This window comes from Nansenia antarctica (assembly GCF_963989245.1).
Source record: "Nansenia antarctica genome assembly, chromosome: 14".
Classification (NCBI taxonomy): domain Eukaryota; kingdom Metazoa; phylum Chordata; class Actinopteri; order Argentiniformes; family Microstomatidae; genus Nansenia; species Nansenia antarctica.
In genome coordinates, this window is record NC_137684.1 from 30,047,931 (window position 1) to 30,074,798 (window position 26,868).

Here is a 26,868-nt window from a genome sequence, read left to right on the forward strand (position 1 = left end):
AGGGAGAGCAGTGGAGGCAGGTGGAGGCACTTGTATAGCACCTTTATGCAAAGCACTCTACAACGGCCTCTCACACACACATTCACACACACATTCACACTCAAACGGCAAAGGCAGGTTACAGACTCCAATGCTGCAAAATCATCCTACTGTCATTGTTGAGTGATGACACACACACACACACACACACACACACACACACACACACACACACTCTACTGCAGAAGAAGGACTCGGGTTTGACCCAGACTGACAAACATCACATCTGAACTATAACTATGAGCAAGGAGGGAGAGAGAGAAGGATTAAGGCAGCTGGGAGAAAGGGAGGGGGTTGGCTAAAGCTAGGACCATGTCTGAGAGTTCAACAGAACCATGCTAGCTTGGGGCGGCTGTGTCTCCGGAGGTCGAGTCGCCGTCTAATGATCACAAGGTTGGCAGATCGGCGGTTCGAGCCCCGGCTGGCCACATGTTGAAGTGTCCTTGGGCAAGACACTGAACCCCAAATTGCTCCCATTGAGCGGGCCGACGCCTTGCATGGCAGCTTTCCGCCATTGGTGTGTGAATGTGTGTGTGTGAACGGGTGAATGAGAGGCCGTTGTAAAGCACTTCAGTTCACGGTTTAACATGTGAACTTCTCCTTTAAGAGGACGGATACGGGACACAGGCTAGTGCCGGGGGTTCGGGAAGAGTTATTCTATTTCATTTTGAAAATTGTGCTGAGGAAAATCCTTTGAGCTGAATTTGTGGCGGGGATCAGTGTGCAGAGGGGGGGGGGGGTCTTTGCTGTCATGCTACCCCCTAAAGCCCATGTACAACAACAACAACAACCCTTGAACAGCCTTCCAAACATGGCCGCTGTCATACCAACAAAACTCACTCCGGCTCTGGCTAACCGTTTCTGTCTCTCCATCTCTCCACCTACGTAATCCACCGTCCTCCTTTCCCCTCCCTCCCTCCCTCCCTCCCTCTCTCTCTCTCTAAAGAAAAAGAGGAAGAGAAGAGTCCACCCATCTCCAGTCATGTCCAATTCTCCGCCGCTCAGAAGCGTTAAGGGGTGGCTTGGCGGTGGGTTGAGGGATTTGCGTCTTTTTAACTTCATTAGTTCCGCCTCGGTCTGGGGCCTGTAGATTATGACTAATTAAGCGGCTTAACGCCGGATGAAAAAGCTGCCACACAGAAAGGCGACGAGCCTTATCTGTCAACATGCCCAAAAGATTCATCCCCTCTCCTTTCTTCCTGTGGCAAACGACACAAATTCTGTCTGTGTCCTCCTTTGTTGCCAGACAGGGAGATTAGCCTAGCTACAGTTTCACACACGACGCTAGCCTAGCAGCCTAGCAGCTAGCGCTACGTGGCGGCTTCATGGAGACACAGTGAGACACAGTGAGAGACCGAGACGGGGGTTTCATAGCGACTTGTCATGTCACAGTCCATAGGCAATAAGCCAGTCATCATAATGTCTCCTTCCTAATATCATCTATTTGACCCCTGGGGGTGTGGCGAACACTCAGTATCAATAACAGGGTTCCTACAAGTTTCAACAGGTCGAATTTAAGATCTTTTAAGACCTTTTAAGACCTCTTTGGATATCATTTTTCACCTCAGCTATGACCTATGACCCCTGGCTTCAGCGGGGGGACAAAGCTCGGCCACCAGAGTATCCCGTTGTATGGCCGTGTGTCAGCTCTATGTGGATGGACTGCACTTATATATCTCCTTTATCCAAAGCTCTTTACAACGGCCTCTCATTCACCCATTCACACACGCATTCACACACCAATGGCAGCAAGCTACCATGCAAGGCGCCGGCCCGCTCACTGGGAGCAATTTGGGGTTCAGTGTCTGGCCCAAGGACACTTCGACATGTGGCTAACCGGGGCTCGAACCGCCAATCTGCCATCCTTGCGATCATTAGACGGCGGCTCTGCCTCCTGAGACACAGCCGCCCCATGTGACTCTTGTTGTTGGAGACCTGTGTTCTGACACCACAGGGAGGGGTCAGAGGGAGGGGTCAGAGGGAGGAGTCAGGGGGAGGGTCAGTTTAGCATGTTTACGATGCTGGGCCACATTCTATACGTCAGTCTCACACAGAGACACACAGACACACAGAGACACAGAGACACAGAGACACGCACACACACAGACAGACACACAGAGACACACACACAGACAGACACACAGAGACACAGAGACACACACACACACAGACGCACAGAGACACAGAGACACAGAGACACAGACACACAGACACACACACACACACACACACACACACACACACACCGAGCCCCAGCACATGAGGTCACATCTATGATGACACCACACCACTGGGCAAGGCAAGATGGCCGCCCACCTCCTTTAGAACTGGTCTGTCCTGTTAACCGTCACTAACTGCTAACACACACACACACACACACACACACACACACACACAAACACACAAACACACAAACACACACACACACACACAGGCCCACACAACTTTGTAATTCTAGTCCAGACGTTGATATTAACTCAATATAACTCAAAATAATGTGAATATATTCATGTGAAATATGTTGAATTCCAAAATCGTTGGTGTGTTGAATACTTCTTGGAATATTTCTCCCACTGTATAGTAGAGTAGGGAGACAGGTAGCAACGTGTGAGTAGACCGAGATCCAGAGATAACAGGCAGAGAGGGGGAAATGGAGAGAGAGAGATAGAAAGGAATGGAGAGAGAGAGACAGAAAGGAATGGAGAGAGAGAGAGAGAGAGAGACAGAAAGGAATGGAGTGAGGTAGAGACAGAGAGATAGAGTCGGAGGCTGACTTGAAGAGAAAGAGAGAGTGTATCTGGTCGGAAGGCTTTGCCCTTCCCTGGAACAGTAATTCACTAAAGCCATTCTGCTCCAAGCCCATCAGTTGCGATCTGCAGTGAGATTAAATTACAAAACCCTCCTCCCCCCATCCCCCCCATCCCTCCCGTTTCTCTCAGCGAATCAGGGAGCGGCCTCGTCCCTCTGAAGCTAAATTTGGGAGAACCTCTGTCCCAAAACACACGTACAGGAGATTAGTACGTAGTATGGGACTATTACTATTACTGGCGTGTTGGTTTCACCCCCCAGGATACACACACACGGAGATTATAAGTTGGTGTGTGTGTGTGTATGTATCTGAAGATGTGTCGGTTGTAATCGCTTTTGGACTTTCATCATTTCCTCCTTCGCTCGCTTGTCCTTTCTCAGTTCTCTTCCTCCTGCCCTGCAGGCTTTCACAGCATCCCTCCGTTCTCCCTCTCTACCTCCCTGTCACTCTGACGGTTCTTTCTTTCTCTCTCTCTCTCTCTCTCTCTCTCTCTCTCTCTCTCTCTCTCTCTCTCTCTCTCACTCTGTGTGTCGATCTCCCTATCCACACGCACTGCAGGAGCTGGTCACACTGCGCCAGCTGTGGTTTACGGTGCATTATTAACCGATAGCACCACGTCCTGCTAGAACATCACTCTGTTAGGGCCCTGGAGCACAGCCTAGACCAGCAGTCAGAGACATTAACACAAGCCCCACAGACGCACACGCACACGCACGCGCACACGCACACGCACAGACACACGCACAGACACAGACACACGCACAGACACAGACACAGACACAGACACAGACACAGACACAGACACAGACACAGACACAGACACAGACACAGACACAGACACAGACACAGACACAGACACACACACACACGCACAGACACAGACATCGACACACACACAGACACACAGACACACACACAGACACACAGACACACACACACACACACACACTAGATGATAAAGATAGATTAGATGGAACTAATCATCAGTACAGTTCTATTGGACAACAGGTGTGAGAGTAGCTTGTCACAGCGACAGTGGAGTCACTTCATCATCAGAATGAGTGAGAAACATCAGACCAGCGCTCCCTCTGTGCCTCATGCACACTCACGTGCGTAACATGTGTGTCCACCACGCACACAGGCATGCATGGCCACACCTTAGAGAGAGCTTGGCCGTGTCAGCCCCGAGTGCTGGGATCCTGAGTCTCTGGTTTGAGCGCTGACATGCGAAAAAAGAAGAAGAAAAAAAAAAGCAGCGAAATATTATCACCCCACTCCAACCCCCCTCCTCCGCCTCCACCACCACCACCACCACTTCCTGCTTTCATTCCGGAATCTCAACCTCCACAGGACCCCAGAGGAACCCCCCGAACATCCCCGGGGGGGGGTTAGGGTTAGGGGGGGGGGGGGGGCTTGACATTGCCCGTCCGTGTCTCCTCCGAACTCTGACCCCGAGGGAGGGAGGGCGGGAAAAACTAGCGATTTTTTTTTGTTTGGTTCTTCTAGCCTCAAAAAGCTCTATATGTCGTACTGAGGATTGCAACAACACACACACGAGAGGGAGAGAGAGGGAGGGAGGGAGGGAGAGAGAGAGAGAGTACGAGAGGGAGTGGGAGAGAGAGAGAGAGAGGGAGAGAGAGAGGGAGAGAGAGAGGGAGAGAGGGAGGGAGAGAGAGAGAGAGAGTACGAGAGGGAGTACGAGAGGGAGAGACAGAGACACACAACACAACTTCCCAAGAATCTTTGCTCTGTTATGGGGCGGCCTAGCGGGACGTTCTGGCAGGAGGTGAGCCTAGAACCAGAGACGGAAATAAATGTGTAACGTGAGTTTGTATGTGAGAAGATGTGCTATAACTGATGTATAATTCAGACAAACTCTCAAAGACTTTCTTTCAAGAGAATACTCGCAGCTTGTCAACAACCAGCCACTTGACAGGAACGAACGTGCAGAACACCAACCGTACAGGGAACTGACCTACAATCAGAGGGCTGTGTAAACCAAGACATCATAGTATGTTTATGTCAACAACATGCTGCGAGACAACTTCGGAAACTCAGAACGTCCCTCTGTCTTTCTCCCGCATTCTTTCTCTCTCACCCCTCAGCCCTCACCCCCCCCCCCCCCCTCTATCTCTCCCCTCATCACACCATACCTCCATCATCAAACCAGCCAAGTGGAAATGCAAAAACAACAACAACAGCCACATCTCCGTCCGACCAGCCTAGCAGCATTCTGATGACCTTTTACCTCGTTCGGAGACGAGGAGGTCGACTACATTCTGTTCCCTTCCCTACGGCTGTGACTAATCCAAGCCATGGCTCTCTCTGAAAAAAACTAAATAACTCAACCTAAAGGATGTTTTAATTTAGTTAGTGATGTACCCCCCCGCCTTTTACCACCTCTGTGACATCAAACGTATATGACATCATCAAACACCAAATCGATATCCCGGGAAGTAGAATTCGACCTCTACAATTAAAACAAGACAATAAGTAATGACAATAACAAACAATTAAGACTGCCGTGACTTTATTTCAGAAGTACTGGTGTTAAACTCGGGGGGGGGGGTCTGTCACTGAGGTGAACACGGGATGACGAACCATTTTAATACCGTCCTACGACTCTCCCCCCCATTCCATCCTTGTCCTGCCTAGTCGCTAACGTGCGGCATTTCTGTCTACTGCCTCCTGTTTAGTCTAATGAACTCCACACTGAGCTAAAACAGGTCATCGACCTCGCCTGTGTATCCTTGCTGTTGGCCCTTAGCATCACAGTAGCCACTGTTTCTCCAGTCCTCACAGGGACAGTTACAAAATGGTGGATGTTAAAGCAGCAGCAACACACACAGTACAGGAAATGAACTGTGATGTAAGAGCTTTGGACCATGGGAGTCCCTGTGGATTCCTGGGAGACGCTGCCACTGAAAGGACAGATGACTCACATCAACCCTCCTCCCCGAAAACGAAAGCTACAGCTCAGCCCTGTATCCCTACAGCACAGCCCTGTGTTACTACGGTACTTTTACGAACAACAGTGGTTGGATCTTACAGCGTTGTGTGCCATTAAAATGGACAATAACAACAACAAAAACACACAAAAAAGAGGAGAGAATGGTTCTCCTGAAATCTAAAATACAACTGTGCTTTCACACAGGTTTGGCTGGAGAGAGAGAGAGAGAGAGAGAGAGAGCGAGAGCGAGAGAGAGGAAGGGAGGGAGAGAGAGATAGAGAGACAGAGAGAGAGAGAGAGAGAGACAGAGAGAGAGACAGAGAGAGAAGGAGAGAGAGCGAGAGAGCGAGAGAACGAGAGAGAGAGAGCGAGAACGAGAGAGAGAGAGAGAGAGAGAGCAAGAGAGAGAGAGAGAGAGAGAACGAGAGAGAGAGAACGAGAGAGAGAGAGAGAGAGAGAGACAGAGAGAGAGAGAGAGAGAAGCCATTCTCGAAAATGAGAGAGCGAGAGAGAGAGAGACAGAGAGAGAACGAGAGAGAGAGAGAGAAGCCATTCGAGAGAGAGCGAGAGAGAGTGAAACACACAGTGAAGCCAGGGGTAAGGGAGCAGCACTTGACTCCGGTCCTGAGAGTCAGAGTCGGCCCATCGATCTTCCGCGGCGGCGGCGGAGCAAAGTAGCTAGCTGCTGCTGCTGCCGTCGCTTTTATGGCCACTTTCCCCCCGCCGCCCCGGTGATGATGGCACGGACGTCATTAGCTAAGTGGTGGCGGGGATGACAAGGCGGTGGCGGTGGAGGTGGCGGTCGATAACACCGCCGGGCCGGGGCCTAGCCAGCCATCCTTGAGGGAGTGGGAGGGAGGGAGAGAGGGAGGGGGGGAGGGAGAGAGAGAGAGAGGGAGGGAGAGGGAGAGGGAGAGAGAGACGGAGGGAGGAGGGAGAGAGGGAGAGACAGAGAGAGATAGAGACAGAGAGAGAGAGAGAGAGAGAGAGAGAGAGAGAGAGAGAGACAGAGACAGAGACAGAGAGAGAGAGAGAGAGAGAGAGAGCAGTGCTTACTCATGCTCCCCAGGTCTAGCGGGGCAGATAAAGGATGAGGATGTGTCAGGACTCGCTGCTCTAGGATGAAGAATGGGCCCTGGAACATCACCTTATCTCCCACCTTAAAGAGGATATGATGGCCGCCGTCACCCCAGAGGCTTAACGGCTGTTCTAGTGCTGCTGAGGTGAAGAGGAGGCCACAGGTGTGTGCGTGAGTGAGTGAGTGTGTGTGTGTGTGTGTGTGTGTGTGTGTGTGTGTGTGTGTGAGAGAGAAAAAGACAACTTGTGTGAGGATGACACAACACAATTACACACCTAGTGTGTATCCTATAGTGAGTGTGAGGGTGTGTGTGTGTGTGTGTGTGTGTGTGTGTGACTAGGCCACTGTACTGGTCAAGGGAACTTCCAAACCGGCACCCGAGACAAACGTCATGTGACAAGGTGGGGCCCTTCCATGGTCCTGAGCTACTATTGACACCAACGCAACAGAACTGCAGAAGTATTGACACCACGGCTGTCAGAACTGCAGAGTCACTACCCATCTTCCGTCGTAGACTGAAGACCTCCATCTCTTCAGGTTACATCTTAACTGCTCCTCCTGAGACATCTTCTGCCCCCCAGCACTGCGTCTCCTGAAGACACCCGCTTTTCCCCTCTACTGTGTCCCCTAAAACTTCTACTTGTCCTGTTCCCCCCTTGTACTGTTTCTCTGTTTCTCCAGTGTCTATAAAAAAAAGGCTAGGTTTAGAAGAATGGCCCGGGGCCTGAGCTAGATTACTCTTCCTGCTACGACTGGTGGATTGATGATTCACTTCGCTTAGTCAAATGTATCGATTGTAAGTCGCTTTGGAATAAGGCGTCTGCTAAATGCCAAAAATGTCAATGTAAAATGTAACAGCAGTGCTCTCTAAAGAGAGGGGGAATGAGAGAAGGCATGAGAGAGTTAGTGGGAGGAGGAGACAGAGGGAGAGAGAGGGAGAGAGAGGGAGAGGTCAGGACAGCTACTTGTGTCTGTAGGCCTTTTCCCCCTCCTCCCCTCTCATGCTGCTTATCCGTCGGTGAGTAAACGTGCCAAGTTTAATTAGAATATGTCGGAAGAGGAACAGTTCGCTCTCTCTCTCCTCTCTCTCTCTCGCTCAATCACTGCTGCAGGTGGGAGAATAATAGAGTCGTCAAAGCTTTCAGCCGTGCCGACAACTTAACACACAGAGATGGCGGCATGAACTAGCCATCTATGCATGACATTTGGTTTTCACACAAGACCTTGGCTAAACCACATCTCCAATGAACAAGACCGACTAAAATGGGAATAGCAAAACAAATACCTGGTACTTGTTTTCACTTCTCCATTGTAAGGCTGAAATGACGATGCTTTCATTTTTGAATCCCTTTATAATTCATTATATCGACTATGCATTTTCACATTTTTGGTTTTGCCATCTCATGTGGGGCGGCTGTGGCGCAGGAGGTAGAGTCGCCGTCTAATGATCACAAGGTTGGCAGATCGGCGGTTCGAGCCCCGGCTGGCCACATGTCGAAGTGTCCTTGGGCAAGACACTGAACCCCAAAATTGCTCCCAGTGAGCGGGCCGGCGCCTTGCATGGCAGCTTGCCGCCATTGGTGTGTGAATGTGTGTGTGAATGGGTGAATGAGAGGCCGTTGTAAAGCGCTTTGGAGCAGCAAATAAGGCGCTATATAAGTGCAGTCCATTTACCATTTAAGTGCAGTCCATAATCATATGCACTCCACATTAGCCGATATTTTACACAGGCCACTGTTGAAGAGAGGATAATCTCTGCGTTTTAGGATACCAATATCATGTTACAACACCCAAGTGTGTGACGCTCATTTGAGGTATTACCAAAAGATTGTAGATTTAAGAAGCTTTAAAGCTCTTTAATATGAAGCCCCCCTCTTTTTCAAGGGACCAAAAGTAATTCGACTATTGACTCAGAAGCTGTTTCATGGACATATGGGCTATTCCTTAGGAATTAGTTAGGGCTGGCAGTAACAACTCCACAGTTAGAGCCACAGAAGACACGCAGCCACGCAGCCAGACACGCAGCCAGACACGCAGCCAGACACGCAGCCACGCAGCCAGACACGCAGCCAGACACGCAGCCAGACACGCAACCACGCAGCCAGACACGCAGCCAGACACGCAGCCAGACACGCAGCCAGACACGCAGCCAGACACGCAGCCAGACACGCAGCCACGCAGCCAGACACGCAGCCAGACACGCAGCCGGTAGGGAAGCTGCAAGCGTGAAAGCTGCAGCTGTTCCACAGAGATGGCGGGAACGGGTTTGGTACATTTTGAGAGAGAAAAGAAGAACGCACTGGTGAGCTCGGCACCACAACAAGACCTGGACGTCCATGGAAGAAAGACAACAGTGGTGGATGATCGCAGGATCCTTCACATGGTAAAGAGAAACCCCTTCACAACATCCAGCCAAGTGAAGAACAGTCTCCAGGAGGTAGGCATATCATTATCTAAGTCTACCTTAAAGAGAAGACTTCACAAGAGCAAATACAGAGGGTTCACCACAAGGTGCAAACCATTCGTAACCCTCAAGAATAGAAAGGCCAGATTAGACTTTGCCAAAAAACATCACAAACATGTGTCTAAAAGCAGTTCTGGAAAAGCATTCTTTGGACAGATGAATGGGGAAAGAAAAAGTATGGAGAAGGCTTGGAATGGCTCACGATCCGAAGCATACCACATCATCGATAAAACCCAGTGGAGACAGTGTGATGGCATGGGCATGCATGGCTTCCAATGGCACTGGGTCATTAGTGTCTATTGATGATGTGACAGAAGACAGAAGCAGCTGAATGAACTCTTAAGTGTTTAGGGATATTCTGTCTGCTCAGATTCAGCCAAGTTGATTGGATGTTGATTGGACGGCACTTCACAGAACAGATGGACAATGACCCGAAACGTACTGCGAAAGCAACCCAGGAGGTTTTTAAGACAAAGAAGAGGAATATTCTGCAATGGCTGAGTCAAATCACCTGATCTCAACCCGATCAAGCATGCATTTCACTGGCTGAAGACAAAACTAAAGGCAGAAAGACCCACGAACAAACAACAACTGAAGACAGCTGCAGCAAAAGCCTGCCAAAGCATCACAAAGGAGGAAACCCAGCCTTTGGTGATTGTGTGTACTTGTGTTCCAGACTTCAGGCAGTGCCTACAAATGATTATTTTATGATTATGTTAATTTGTCCAATTACATTTGAGCCCCTGAAAACATAGTTATATACACAGCCTGTTATTATATATAATAATTACAGTATATAATAGTTGCAATTCCTAAAACCTTTCATACAATATTTGTGTTCAACCCCTTAAATTAAAGCTGAAAGTTAGTCTGCACTCCAATTGCATCTCAATTGTTTCATTTCAAATCCATTGTGGTGGCGAACAGAGCCTAAATTCAGGAAATTGTGTCACTGTGACTGTCCAAATATTTCCAGACCTATCTATCTGTACCCTTCTCCATTCCATGTGTTTGATAAAACTACAAACCTACTACAGTATCTCGGTATCAAACACCACGTGTGTCGGACACCATTTCCTCATTCCACGCATCGCAATGAGCTCGTCCTCCAATTTTCCCCTCCGCCAGCCCTCCACCTCGAGTCTCAACCCTCAGAGCCCCTGCCAAGCCCTGGTACGCTACACCCCCCCTGCCCCCACCCCCGCCTCCATACTGCCATCTTAGGTGGACTTCCTGCAGGAAACATTGGGACGCCGTGGGGGAGAATCTCCAGCACCAGTCGAACAACAACAACAACACAGAGACAGAGACAGAGAGAGCCTAGACTCACTCACACACAGGAAATGGAAGGAGAGGAGGAATGAGAAAGAGGAGAGGTAAAAAAAACTAAGAAAATACAATAGAAGGGCCTCTACTGTGTGTGTGTGTATGTCCAATGTCCAGAACATCTAGCAAATTCACTTCAACTCACTTCAAAATTCACATTCACACAGACACACAGACACAGACACAGACACAGACACACAGACACACAGACACACAGACACACAGACACACACACACAGACACACACACACAGACACACAGACACACATTCACAGACACACAGACACACAGACACACAGACACACATTCACAGACACACAGACACACATTCACAGACACACATTCACAGACACACATTCACAGACACACAGACACGCATTCACAAACACACAGACACACATTCACAGACACAGACACAATCTGCGTAGGTGGAATTCATGCAGTGCCTGAGAGCTCTTCTCTTCCCATGAGCCTTGGCTTCCGCTGGCCTCCCCAGCCTCTCCAGAGTGCCCTCAGGTAAAACCACTGAGTCACTCATTCACTCACAACTGGAGATGGACGGATAAGAGGCTACTAACCCACACACTGAGACACACACTGAGATACACACTCACTTTCTGACCGTATATCTTTGGGAGTACAGGTCTCACGGTGCTTACTTTAGTACATAATATATTCACAAAGACATACTTGGTAAATGGTAAATGGACTGCACTTAGGCCTATATAGCGCCTTTTTTTCTGCTCCAAATCGCTTTACAACGGCCTCTCATTCCCCCATTCACACACACATTCACACACCAATGGCGGCAAGCTGCCATGCAAGGCGCCGGCCGGCCCGCTCACTGGGAGCAATTTTGGGGTTCAGTGTCTTGCCCAAGGACACTTCGACATGTGGCCAGCTGGGGCTCGAACCGCCGATCTGCCAACCTTGTGATCATTAGACGGCGACTCTACCTCCTGCGCCACAGCCGCCCCGTTGTAGGCCTGTCAATCATTCACTGCTGCAAACTGGGAAACAGTGACACTATTGAATTCAGATAGTACAGACCTCGCCATTGGATAAATAAAATCACAGCACTGACTCCGCCCATTGGACTTCAGAGGGCTTGTTTCATTCGCTCGTCACCTCACAGGCTGACTCATAGAACCCACGGTGGCCAATAGCCAGAGAGCTATGAGAGAGGGTTATTATGACGGGTGTCATTGATGACTTGATCCCTTGTCCCAGAACTGACAGGCCACATACCAGCAGCTCAGCCTGAAGGGAAAATGGTGCTTCATGACGCGGTCCAATTCTCCACCCTTCTGCTGAAATATCCACTTTCCCACATTCATTTAGTAAGTAAGTAAGTAAGTAAGTAACTAAAATGTATTTGTACAGCACCTTTCCCAGACCAAGGGTCACAAAGTGCTTTACTTATAGAGAAACATAACAAAGAAGAAACATAATAAAACATAGTAAAAGAGCGAAAGCCACAGCAAGTTAAAAAAGGCAAAACAAGTGAAAATAAGAACAAGTAACAGACAACAGGTGTACAACAACATCAACAGCAGGACACAGAAAGACAGGCTTTTGGGGCTATCCAAAAGCCTGTCTATACAAGACAAGATGTAGGCGGGGATGGATTGGTGTAAGAGCCCTAAATTGGTGTAATCTAGTAGGCCTATCTAGATGATTGGTGTAATCTAGTATCTAGATGGGTGTAATAATAATAATAATACATTTTATTTGTAATGCGCTTGACTTGACATAAAGAAATCTCAAAGTGCTACAGATTAAAAACAAGAAGAACGATAAAACAAGACACGTTTCCATTTAAAGAGGCTAATAAAAGGCTGTAAGACCAATTCTGTGCGTTTAAATTCATGTGGGGAAGTGTACAAGTACACACTTCAGGGGAAGGGCGTGGAAGCGAGATGCAGCAGCATGACATCATCCTTTATGACATCATCGGTAACAGAATCACTGGACGTTTCTCTCGTTCTCCTGTTGAGTATGTCACTCCCTCCCTCCCTCCCTCCCTCCCTCCCGTCTTTACGGGCGGCTGTGTCTCAGGAGGTAGAGTCGCCGTCTAATGATCACAAGGTCGGCAGATCAGCGGTTCGAGCCCCGGCTGGCCACATGTCGAAGTGTCCTTGGGCAAGACACCGAACCCCAAAATTGCTCCCAGTGAGCGGGCCGGCCGGCCGGCGCCTTGCATGGCAGCTTGCCGCCATTGGTGTGTGAATGTGTGTGTGAATGGGTGAATGAGAGGCCGCTGTAAAGTGCTTTGGAGCAGCAAAAAAGGCGCTATATAAGTGCAGTCCATTTACCATTTACCTTCCTTGTGCCCCCTCTCTCCCCTAATTTCTCTCCACCTTGTTCATCCCTTTCTTTCAATCCCTCTATGCCTCTCATTCTCTCTCCCTCCCTTTCCTTAACCCATGTAAGGAGGACTGCGCTCGATAGCTGGGTTCAGATAAGTATTGGACATTTCTTAACACAGTGACAGGACTCAAGCAATTTGTCAAAGAATTGGAAGAAGATACAATGTGAGCCTCCGAGGTCTCCTCTCTAGTCTGGAGAAGCGCTGCACCATGAAGGGGTCACGATTCACATCTGAGGGCTTCATCTCCATGGTCACCATTCATTCAAACACCACAGCCCCCCCCCCACCACTCCCACCACCCCTTTTGTCACAGAAAGACATGGCGGGCAATTCAAACTGCCCTCACAAAGGCTGATAACACTCTAAATCTCCCCCACACCTTCCACTAGTATGCTCCCTTTACAATACGTTGGCATTGTCAGGGTTCCCTTAAAGGCTAAAATCCATCAATCCGATGTATAAGGCCTAAAAAGGCCTTACATTTCAGTTAATCTGTCTAAAAATGAGGTGCTAGGTCTTACATTTGAGATCCTGCAAGGAAATCAGTCCAACCACATCTATTTACACAGAAATTAATCAAGCTGGAACCCCAAAAAATGCCAATTTGCTGTAAGGCAGTGAAATCCCTAATTTCATAACCTCAAGAATAACAAAAAGCTATCATATGGTGTCGCGAATAGGTCTCAAATGGTATCCAAAGAGAAACTTGTAGGAACTCTGATTGTGTATAGCATAGGCTACACCATGTTTGACCCCCCGGGAGGGGTGTGGGGATATGGGATGACCTGCCATCCATTAGAGGAGACCTTGTATCCATTTTGGCATTTCTCCCTCCCCTCCCAGTTTGAGCATGCATGGGTGGACATCCACAAAGATCTCTGGTAGGGTCAAGGAGTTAGTATGGGTAACTTCAGGACAGGAGGAGGGCATAGAGAAAAGAGTTCCATTGGTTCTATCTATGTTATCGTTCTAAGTTCTAACTCCAAACACCAACCACCTTCCACAAACTGTGGCCGTGACAACCGCCAAGACAGACAAGAAACCAAACCGCCTACGGATAAGAACACTAGGCCGAAGAAGAGGCATCGGTATCAAGAAGCCGTTGTCGTTTACAAAAAGCTGCAATGAAGTAAAGAGAGAAGAAGAAGAAGAAGACAAAAAACGACGGAGAGAAGAACACCAGTTCAACTGTAGCACACTTTGTTAAAACTCAGATACAATCGTCCCAGTTTCTCTTGCCTTGTAATCGGGTCTTGTAACAAGGCGTCCATTCAGTAGGGACCCTCTGTAATCTGGCCTCGCAAACTACTAAAGCTGCTGCTAGCTATAATTAGTTCCTCTCTCTATCAAACACAGACTTCCACTCTCCATCAGGCTTACATCACTTTTCCAGTGACACACAGAGGAGGAGATTTAACCACGTCCACGTTCGCTTCTGTCAGACATTTCCACCGCTTATGGAGTCTCTCGCTGGGCGGAGGTGGGAGATGCGAATGAACACCTGTTCAGTTCCGTTCAGAAACGGCAAGGTGGTGCCCCACGGTGGTGTAGCGGTCTAAGCACTGGCCACTAGTGCATGCTGCCCACCGGGGACTGGGTTCGGATATGGCTGGGGCACACACGCGGAGCGGCATATTGGGCGGCCGCTCCCGAGGGAGGTATAGGAGTAGTTCCGGACAAGGATCGCGGTGCCGGAATAACAGGTGCTGGGCTCGAGGCTAGTCTGCCTGGCGCCCTCCTCTGGGACTGCCGGCCACGGGGTCGTGCGGCGGATCCTACGCAATAGGCAGGGGATAATTGGATGCTAGGTTGGGTTCAATTGGCTACCAAATTGGGTGAAAAAGGGGATAAAATCTGAAAAACAAAATAAAATTAAAAAAAAGAAACGGCAAGGTGGTTGGAGAAAACAATGGACCCAGGTCCATGGTGTAACGAGATGTGGGGACCAGGTGATCCACTGTTAGACAAAGGGGCAAAACACTTGTCTTTATTTATTACGGTTCACGTTTGGCCACAGAGCAGATAAAGTACACATTGTTTTTTGGTCTGTCCTTTACACCGAAGGCTTGGCAACAAAAAAATAAATAGCCATACCCATCGATTGTTTTTCATTGTTACTCTATAAGAACTGACTTATGGAAGATGATAAAAAGGGCTTATAGGGCTTGGCGTGGTTATGGGGGTTTGTGTAGGCTAGTGAAGGGTCAATAGGGTTTGTGACCTGGACTAGAATGTGTTTACTTCCTATCAGTTATTGAGACACCATCGACCCTCCTGATTGGAGTACATAGGATGTAGGGGTGTGTCGAGAACTCGTTGTGGACTTTGGGCCTTTTACAGATACAATCATCGCCTGATCATTTTCAGATATTATCTATCATCGAAAAGGAATCTTTTCCATCTCAACATAATCACTCCATTGGCCAGTTTAGCTGTCCGTGAACAGATGGGAGATGTGTGCGATGTGAGGAGGAATAGTGACAGGGCTTCCCTGGTAGGCTATAAGTTATGCTCATCACACTCCCGGGGACGTTTACGAGTATCAAGTCCTAGTAATTAATGGATATAAGTACAGACATGAGCACAACAATCGGCACGCCCCTACTGGGAGGTAAAACACTAGGTGACTGAGTGAGGCGCTCAACGCCATGACATCTCTCGCTCCCACAAGAGGCGTGAAATGAAGTGTCAACCGAAAATCAGTATTTTACATTTACATTTTTGGGCATTTAGCAGACGTCTTATTCCAAAGCGACTTACAATCGATACATTTGACTAAGCAAGTGAATCATCAATCCACCAGTCGTAGCAGGAAGAGTAATCTAGCTCAGGCCCGGAGCCATTGGCAGTCTCCGTGATAGAAGGAAAACATTTGTTATATAGACACTGGAGAACAGAGAGACAGTACAAGGGGGGCAATAGAAGTCATAGGAGTCACTCAAGGCTGAGCATGCACACCGGAGGACCTGCTAAGTGCTAACATGGCAAATGGCACAGCCATGATTGAAGGGGGGGGGGCGCTTCCTGGTGGGGTGTGACTGTGCTGCAAAGGGCTCAATCAGAGAGAATAGTTCTGCTGCCTGCTAATACTGCTAACACTTCACCTGTGAGCAGAGAGGCAGCCTGTCTTTCCAATAAACCAATACAGGGCTGAATTCTGAGGGAAGAATATGGACCCTTTCCATGGAGAATGCATTGTGTAACGGTTCTGTACGCCTTCGTACAGAAAATCTGAAAATACCAATGAATGGTATAGGTCTTTCGGTTTGTGTTGTACTGCACTGTGTGCAAAACTTTTTGGAAGTAATCGCCAGAGAGCGCACACTGGGTTCAGCGTCATCGAGCGACCAAGTAATTTGACTGGACTAGAGGCATTTCCATGAGCTCTGATCAGATTTCTAGAGCATATTTACGAACGCACCCTCAGCCAGTACGCATGCGCACACAGAGAGATAGTCGGTAGGTTTTTTTACCAGTCGTTATGTCGAACGCAGTTAAACTAGAGCTTGGAGTTCCTCCAGCATCCCTTAAGTCAGAAAGATCTGTGATTTTCAATAAAAAGTAGCAACTTGTGGAGACACGGTGAGACTCGGCCCCCGGAGACACACGACACTGGCTAGTGACGCGGCAGGAACGAACGGAAATATGTTCTATTCTGAGAGGCACAGCAGAGCAACAATAGTGAGTGGATAGTGAGTTGGACTGGTGATCAGAAGGTCATGAGTTCAAATCCCACCAGCGAACACCACCACTAGTGTGCCCCTGAATAAGGCACTTAGCCCTAAGTTACTCCAGGGAGACTGTCTCGGTAATCTCAAATTGTAAGTCGCCTGCTAAATTGTTAAAATGTAAATGTAACAAAAAAACATTTTTACATTAACATTTTTGGCATTTAGCAGACACCTTATTCCAAAGCGACTTACACTCGATACATTTGACTAAGCAAGTGAATCATCAATCCACCAGTCGTAGCAGGAAGAGTAATCCAGCTCAGGCCCGGGGCCATTGGCAGTCTCTGTGATAGAAGGGAAAATCTACTTCTATCACCATCTTCTAAACCTAGACATAGAAGCTTTAGACAGTGCTGGAAACAGTTGTTACAGGTATTAAGATATTGTATATTATGTGAGTCCTTGCAATTGTTTTATTATACCATAGTTAGCCTATACTTAGAATTTAGATATGGACAAATAAATTATCCGATTCTTTTGAAGGCTGCCCATTCTCACTTCCTGAGTCCTGCTGGTTCACTGTGAAAGCAACCCTGCAGCCCGGCAGGTGATTCTCTATCTCTCGGTCTGAGCCACACCTTGCAGGTGTACTCCCCTATCAAGATGGCCTTTCCTGTAGAGTCACCACCACAACAACCCACAGACAGACAACACCTCATCATTCTCGTATCTCGCAAAGATTTCAGAACTTAAGGGGAAGTGAAATCCACATGTATTACCCCAGCGTAACCAATGATCCACGATTGAGTCTGTTACTTCCTCTTTTGACCTTTACGACAAAACTAATACAAATTGAGACCTAACCCCAATAAAAAACAAAACAAAGCACACGATCTCTCTCTCTGCTTCTCCCCACAGAGAGAGAGAGAGAGACAGAGAGAGAGACAGAGAGAGAGACAGAGACAGAGATAGACAGAGACAAAGAGAGACAGACAGAGACAGACAGAGAGACAGAGAGTCAGAGAGACACTGAGAGAGACAGAGAGAGAGAGAGACAGAGACAGAGAGAGAGAGACAGACAGACAGAGAGTCAGAGAGACAGAGAGAGAGAGAGAGACAGAGAGAGAGAGAGAGAGAGAGAGAGACAGAGAGAGAGACAGAGAGAGAGAGAGACAGAGAGACAGAGAGAGAGAGAGAGAGGAATGAGGGTTTGATGCAGCCCAACCCCAGGTCCTCACAGGGCCCCCAGCACAGTAAAGATCAAACCCTTCCTGCATTCCTTTCTGTGCAGGCGCTCTCCCATCCCAGAGACCCTGGGTGATGGTGGTGGGATGCCCACTTGAAGGCTACTATCTTACTATCTGCAGAATTAACACTGAAAGTATCCGATTCACAGGGTTCCTACAAGTTTTCAACAAGTCAAATTTAAGATCCTTTTTTTAGACCTCTTTGAATCGAATTTTAGACCTATTAGTGACACCATACCTTTTTGTCATCCTCAAGTTGATGAAATTAGGGATTTCACTGCCATACAGACAAAAAAGGAAGCGAATTGGCATTTTTTTGGTTCCAGCTTGATTAATTTCCGCGTAAATAGATGTGGTCTGACTGATTTCCTTGCAGGATCTCATTTTAAAGACCTAGCTAGCACCTCGTTTTTTGACTGAATAACTGAAATTCGAGACCTTTTTAGGCCTTCTAAATCGGACTGCTGGATTTTAGACTTTAAGGCTTTTTAAGACCAGCGCGGGAACCCTGTATTCACTAAGCCAAACAACCTGGGCATAGAGCAATGAGAGGTGGGCGAGGTGATGGTGGATAGAATGTGGTGTATTCTATGCCATGATGCAACATTCTATCCATGTTGCCTCTGTGACATCACAAAGTCCTCTCTCAAGCTAATTATTCTGCCATGACTCACCAATCTAGAGACATTCTTGGACATTCCGCTAGCATCAACAACACTGTATCATGATACGACTGGTGGATTGATGATTCACTTGGCTTAGTCAAATGTATTGATTGTAAGTCGCTTTGGAATAAGGCGTCTGCTAAATGCCAAAAATGTAAATGTTAAAAAATCAAGAGATCATATATTATTTCTGTGTGTGAGTGAGTGAGTGAGTGGGTGAGTGAGAGAGTGAGAGAGAGTGAGAGAGAGAGAGAGAGACCAATCTTTCTCCCATCCTATGAAACCTACAGTGATTTGGGATGACAGTCGGGTCACTCAGGTGACATTCCCTGTCAACCCTGCTCTGTTGGCTATGGTCACCTTTGAACAGAGATTATGCATGCTATGCTATGCTGGAAGCTTGCACGGCAACATCAGTGCTGACTCATCTGAAGCACCGTAATAAGTGGCTGGTGACTCATACTTGACTAATACTTGGGAGCACCAGTACAGTATGCTGAGTGGGCAGATATACAGCATACTGTACAGTATATGGCATTGAGAAATCCCTACGTTTAATCGCTTATTCATCAGAGCAGTGAAATGTGTAAATAAATATTGCCCAAAGGTGATACTTGTATACTATACACAATCTCTCTCTCTTTCTCTCTCTCACACACACACACACACACACACACACACACACACACACACACACACTTCCTGGCTTGATAAACTTTCGACTGCTTGACCTTAGCTGAGGGAACGTGGACTCATTTTAACTCAATTACCCTTGATCAACAAAATGCCAGAATAACAAACAAGCCATGATTCATTCCAACAACAGTCAGACTGATGACTAGAGCGTTTTGTATGCCGATAGAAACATCTACCTATCACTTTACTCAATCTATGATGACAGTGGACCAACTATGACTGCGACGAATTGTACTAGAGAAGCAAACCTCCCATGTTATTTGTTACAAACGCAGCTGTTTAAAAACACAGATGGATGTCAGGGAGCAGACGACACTATTCTCTCCCAACACAGGAGGGACGATGGCCACATTGCAGACTTCACACGGTCTCTGTTCCCCCCAGTGTGCCCAGGCACAACAACACACAAGCCATGTCAACCTTAAAGAGAGACAATCATATGTCACTGTTGCATCATTGCAAGAGAGATTTGATCTGATATTCACTGGAACCTGCGACGTGCTGCATTGTTAGGCCTGAATACTTGAGTCGTGTGTGTGTGTGTGTGTGTGTGTGTGTGTGTGTGTGTGTGTGTGCGCGTGTGTGTGTGTGTGCGCCAGGGAGAGAGCCATGAACATGCCTATAGACAATTAATATTCTATTGAGATATTTTGTGTAGGCAATTTTCAACTGTCAAAGTAGGCACATAGTATTCAATTGTTCGAGCTTATGTTCTCTCTTATAAAACCAGAACCATGCCCTGCAACCCTGCCCAAGAACGGACTGAAATATGCGTGAAGACTCGTCAGACACCGGCAGAGATGCCTTAATACCAACCCAACTGCCTTAATACCAACCAACCTGCCTTCATGAATGAATGAATGGTCTTTATTGTCATTGATATAGTACAGGTACCAAACAACGAAATTTGGGAGGGGGGGCTCCCCTGGTGCTAGGAAAGAAAAAAACTAAAAACAAGAAGGGAAAAGAGCTGGTTTACATAAATAAAGGCTATGTACACTATCCACTATACTATACTGTACAAATAAAACACTGTGCTGTACTCTATGCTATGCTATACCTATTCTAACATTTCCTATCTCTGAACCTTATGTACCATAGGGTTGTCATATTGCACATAGTGTTATTGCACATTCATTTAAAGTGTCGCAGTTTGCAGGTTTGAAATGTACACAGTTGTGTTTCAGTATTACACTTGATTTCAATCCAGTAGCTGCCATCAAATGTCTAGATTGTCCAGGGCCTAGAACCTAGGTCTTTGCTGTGTTCAGGGCCTGAATGGCCCTGGGGTAGAAGCTGAGCTTCAGTCTGTTTGTCCTTGCGAACATGGTCCAACTGTCTTAATACCAACCAAACTGCCTTTTAAACTAAAGTAACACGACCGCGTTCTTGACATGGTCCTGGTCCTCTTGGGTAAATGTGAGACCCAGTTGTATATTATGTTCTTGACCATGGACGGTTGACAGTTTCTACTTTCTGCCTATTAGTAAGAGCCTAGGCATGTCAAGTTAATGAGGCAGTGCAAATTCTAATCTTTTTCAGGACATAGACTTACAGGCTATTGGGCCATTAACGCCCAGTTCTGCCCATTCACATGTAATTGTGAAAACAAATTAGGTAAATAAACAATTGACCACCACGATCTGTAATTGACACATATTATTAGAGCTATTCTTTGACGAACAAGAACATGCATACATAGGCTACAATGTATTCTTAAATGTATAATGCTAACATAAGACATCGGATCGTTTGCTGGACACAAGAGGGACATATCCCCCCTTCCAAACCCAGACCGGCCAGGCCCAGCCCCGTCCACACACAGCAGAATGCAGACCCAGATTGCTGCACTTTTTTTTTTTTTCTTGTCTGAACGAGATTCACTTTTTATTACCCTCACTACTTCATTCTTATTTGTAAACAATCCGGTTTAAACCTGAGCGATTATCAAACTTTCATAGATTGTTTGTATACACAGTAACACAATAGTCAACAACATGTTTTTCATAATAAATAATAAAAATGCAATGAAGTGTAAGGCTACATACCAGAGCATTCCTCCTCTCTCCACCTCTGGTTCGCTGCTTTCTCTCGATGTCCTCTGCGATTCGCAACAAAATAGCACCGAGCCCCCAGCCAACTCACAAATATGATTATATAATAAATAACAGACGCACTCTCCTAAACAGTCACATAAATATCTCCCTATTTCCCTTTAGATCAATTGGTGGTGGTACATCTGTTTCTCTTTCCCTGAAAATCAAATCTCCATTTTCTACAAATGCAAAGTTTTCCAGGACCAATCTGAATCTGTAATGTTGAGTCGCTCCTCTTTCATCGGCGCACGAAAACAAACAAATAAAACAGATAAAAAACGCAGGAGAACTTGTTCGTTTCTCTGTCCGTGTTAGGAAAGAGGGGGCGTTGGAAAGGCTGGTTTCTCTGTCTTCCTTCTCTGGGTTTCAACCACGTTGTTTTGACCAAATTATTATTTCCTTTGTTGTGTCCAAAATAAATAAGCTGCCAATACGCAATCGCAGGAATCTACCCGATATGTTTGGTGCGCCAGTGCGCAATTAGGGTGTGCGACCCGTTAAGTGCGCATTTAGAGACAGTATCACTTCAACAGATACAATGTATCACGGTGTGTAGAAGTGTCTTTTTTTTCAGCTTCCCAATAATGGCGGTGGCCCTTCTCCTGAATCCAGCCTCACCTCCCTATGAGAGAGAGAACAGAGAGAGAATAGAGAGAGAGACTGCCTAGTCTCACCCAGTGGCGCATGGACACATTACAACACACACACACACACACACACACGCACACACACACACACACACACACACACACACACACACACACACACACACACACACACACACACACACACACACACACACACACACACACACACAGTGTGAATATAATTGTTGTTTTTATGCTATAATAATATTATTCTTGTGTTCGTGACGTTAGAATTATAAGGTTCTATCTCCATTTTTGTCTGATCCATTAGGTGTTTATTAATGCCTGTGTGGTGTTATTTTTAAAATGTTGACATTTTTGAGTTAGTAATTAATAAAATACAAAGGTTCCATCTCACAAAACATAGTGGAATGTAAAAACGTTGACGCTCAATATCTCTGAACTGCCCTAAGTGGAGATAGAACCTTATCATTCTAAGCTCACGAGTTAGGGTTCATGTACTGTATATAAGTGTACTAGTCCATATGTATATGTTTATAAAAAGTACACAGTTACATGCTAACTCCCCCCTGTCTATGTACCCCCCTGTGAATAGGCCATAGTGTATAGAAGTATAGAAGTTCACATAATAGATACATTCTCAGATGTCTACCGATCACTTATCCCCCTATTTATATACCCCCTATTTATGTCTCATTCTTGTGTTTTATTCTCTTAGGACTGTGTTTGTTTGTTAGCACCTAGGGTTTGCGTTTAAATGTTGTGGTACCTGTTACAATGACAATAAAGATCATTCATTCATTCATCATGTTGTTGTTTTTTGCTATGTGTATAAACCACTTCTATTTTTGAATTGGTTGCATAATTAGAAAACTAGACTTGGGGTCAGTGCTATCAGTTCAGGGCATCTACTGTATATTGGGGGAGGGGGGTCAGGAAAATATGCTTTAAAATGTGGGATATGTTGTAAATATCAACTATTTTCACAAACTCAGTGTGGAGTATATTTTCTCCACACCACACAAAGACTGAGCTCTCGTATGTCAATGTGTGATAGCAAAGGTTCACTATAATATCAAATGCGACACATGTATCACTTAATCAATCTTGCTCACAACATCAATAATCTCAAAAGGTTATTCCCTCTTGTCTTGTCATAACACTCAAACGGCTTGTTATTGAATTGTTGGAGATATTTCTTCACCTGTCCTGAGCAGAATGTACTGTAATTGTTCTGGTTTAGGTGATTAAATCATGTTTATACAACAGTTAGTTCCGACTAAGTAATTTGATTGGACAAGAGGCATTCCATGAGTGCTGATATACAGTATAACAGCACTGGGACTTTTAACTATATGTATCACTCCGCCGCACAGATGTTCTACTAATTGACCGTTAATTAGACTACATGTTTGTGTTCAGGTTACTAGGCAACAGTCCATTTGAAGTTCAGTTGTGGAAGTATTTTTTGTTTATTTTTATGATTAAATAAACAGACAAATCTGTTGTCGCTTAACTAATAAATGGCTCTGTAGAACTGTTGTATAAAAGCAATATCACACTCGAGGTCGTGCTGTTATACTGAATATCAGCACGGCTGTGGTTGTCTTCGGTACTCGGCCTGCGGCCTGTGCTGATATTCAGTATAACAGCACTCCCTCTCATGTGATATTGCTTAAATAACCTACCTGGGAGACGGCAGTTTGTTTTTAAATGACAACATCACAACAGAACTGGAACTGCCAGTCAGCGGTCTGGAAAGCAAGAGGCTATCTCAGCTTACGCCTGCTTCCGGAACATTCACAGCTATTCCTGAAGCCCTCTCTCTGATACCTACTCCTTTCCTCATTCCCCTAGACTCTCTGGTCCAACTGGCACAGAACTGGGAGTGGCTGTGGCTCAGGAGGTAGAGTCGCCGTCTAATGATCGCAAGGTCGGCAGATCAGCGGTTCGAGCCCCGGCTGCCCCCACATGTCGAAGTGTCCTTGGGCAAGACACTGAACCCCAAATTGCTCCCAGTGAGCGGGCCGGCCGGCGCCTTGCATGGCAGCTTCCCGCCATTGGTGTGTGAATGTGTGTGTGAATGGGTGAATGAGAGGCCGTTGTAAAGCGCTTTGGATAAGGGCGCGATATAAGTGCAGTCCATTTAGAACTATTCATCTCATCTAAGTGCTCACACAAGGTCCTTCCCCTGTCACACCTGTCACACCTGTCCATATCCATCTTTGTATGCCATGCTGTTTCTGTCACTTCCCCTGTCAAACTTCACATTGTTGTTATCTGTTGTCCCCCCAGGTCTTTTTCTCTCTCCCCTCTGACTCACAGGTGGCGACACGTGTCTCTGTGTATCTTGCAGCTATTTCTTTCTTTTTTTTAAGTTATTTTTTGGGGCAGTCCCACTCATATTTTTCATTTTATTGGACAGGCATAGTGAAGACAGACAGGAAAGTAGGAGAAGAAGGGAGAGAGGGCATGTCAGCAGGGCGGGCATGGGCCAGATTCGAACCCATGCCAACATGGGCATATGTGTGCACTGTAGACCACGGTGCTAGACCACTGGACCACCCCAGGCCACCTTGCAGATATTTCTGCTTGGATGTCGGCCCACCACCTCAAGCTCAACCTTAACCTGACTGAGCTGGTCTTCCTTCCTGGCAAAGGCTGCCCCCTCCAAGACTTCTCCAGAGAACTCTACTGTGACCTCATAGAGAACTCTACTGTGAACCAGAGAACTCTACTGTGACCTCATAGAGAACTCTACTGTGAACCAGAGAACTCTACTGTGACCTCATAGAGAACTCTACTGTGAACCAGAGAACTCTACTGTGACCTCATAGAGAACTCTACTGTGAACCAGAGAACTCTACTGTGACCTCTTAGAGAACTCTACTGTGAACCAGAAAACTCTACTGTGACCTCACAGAGAACTCTACTGTGAACCAGAGAACTCTACTGTGACCTCATAGTGAACTCTACTGTGAACCAGAGAACTCTACTGTGACCTCATCTTTACATTTAGCAGACGCCTTATTCCAAAGCGACTTACAATCAATACATTTGACTAAGCAAGTGAATCACTGACCACACAGTTGCAGTTGTGTTCTGTGTAGATCAGCTGTACCTAGCCCATCCCTGTGTATCATAGCCCACAGCCTGGATTTTTGTATACTATCACTATATACAACATATTTATCATATATGTATCATATGTATCATAGCCTGTACAATTGCACATTGTATATAATCTCAATGTATATATACCACTGCACATGTACATCCAGTCACCATTGTATGACATGGTATGACATTGCACATCACGCTACCATTTGCACTTTACTGTACAGATGCTGTAAATACTGCTACTTATCACTGCAATATAATTGCTATTTGTTGCACTTCTGGTTAGACGCACAATCATTTCGTTGCATTGTCTTGTACTATGTAAGGACAATAAAGTGAATCTGATCTAATGTAATTGTTATGTAACAACCCAAACAAATGAGATTGTTTCACTCCTTGAATGAATTCAGTTATTGTACGATATATTGTATATTGTCTATTGTACAGTATAATATTGTCTTGTCTTCATTGATGTCGGTGAATGTACTGCTCTCCACCACGCTGTACTGAAATCGAAGTCCATTCTGTGGCAATACAATGATATATCTTTAGTAGTAGTCATTGGGGTATCATAAAACCATACAAAACTTTTATTGTTATTTTAGCATTTTCCATGACGACTTTCAGTTTTTCCAGAATACTGAAAATGTTACACACAACTCATTGAGCTGACCTGTTGGATAGCTGAACATCTTCTATTTAAACACACAATCAAAGGTCCAAGGTCCAGCAGAGCACAAGCTACCACCCAATCACATTAGGCCAGTAGGTTCTCAGCAATATTTGCATGACCCCAATCACACAGAGCAAGATTACCAGGGGTCAAAGTTTCCAGTTCTAATTTCTGCTCCTGTTTCACATTTTCTCTGCTCACTTCATAGTGGGACCGACAATACAGATGTTGCATTGTGGAATTTAGCAGAAATAGTTTAGTTTGGTTTAATATAACTAACCCAAGTATGAGTTGGGACGTGTTCATACTTCCCTACACTGTTAGTTCATTCTCAATGTTAGCGACAACAGCCTTGGAAAGCTTGAAAAACAATGCAGCAAAGTTGAGGGATACTTCGTTACAAGAGAGGAAGGGAGCCTGTGCTTTCTGCTCGCCCCCCCCCCCCCCCCTCTTTTTCTCCCCCTATCCCACCTAAACTCTCTCTGCAGCTGAAATATTTTTGGGTCCCAGGGGCAAGCACATTCCTCCCACTCACAGTTGTGCAATCCCTGACAATCACTGCCCCCTCCCCCCTCTCTCTCTGCCTCCCCAAACGCACAACGCAGAGAAACCTAGCTGTCCAAGCTGTCTGGACAATGTTCTGCGGCGGATCGGCTGCCCACCAGACCAGTAAACAAACTCGGGGGGCCCTGAGCCCCTGACTCTGCGGAAAACAGCCAGTGATGTAACACAAACACGCTGAACTCCAATGTGTCAGTGTTTTATGTGGGATTGGGGGGTCAGATACTTTCCCTTTTTCAGTGAAGTTCAGGATTAAGAGAATCAATATCATGTTGTGCTGTTGTTTTATATTTTTCATATGGGCCCAGTTCCATATCTTATTTTTACCCCTCTTTATAAAGTGCCCCTCGCTTTTCGACTTGGTAAATGGACTGCACTTATATAGCTATGGCTTATTCCAAAGCGCTTTACAACGGCCTCTCATTCACCCATTCACACACACATTCACACACCAATGGCGGCAAGCTGTCATGCAAGGCGCCGGCCTGCTCACT

General features: G+C 46.5%; 2 protein-coding genes across 2 annotated transcripts in view; one reads left to right on the forward strand and one right to left on the reverse strand.

The window, feature by feature from the left end:
* arhgap35a (Rho GTPase activating protein 35a) overlaps positions 1-22,003 on the reverse strand; it is a 73,108-nt gene extending 51,105 nt beyond the window's left edge. The window contains 1 exon segment of the mRNA XM_080545399.1: positions 21,365-22,003. The gene's annotated coding sequence lies outside the window, so the exon portion shown is untranslated.
* Positions 1-26,868, forward strand: part of egln2 (egl-9 family hypoxia-inducible factor 2) — a 646,007-nt gene that overhangs the window by 242,758 nt on the left and 376,381 nt on the right. The gene's annotated exons all lie outside the window — the stretch shown is intronic.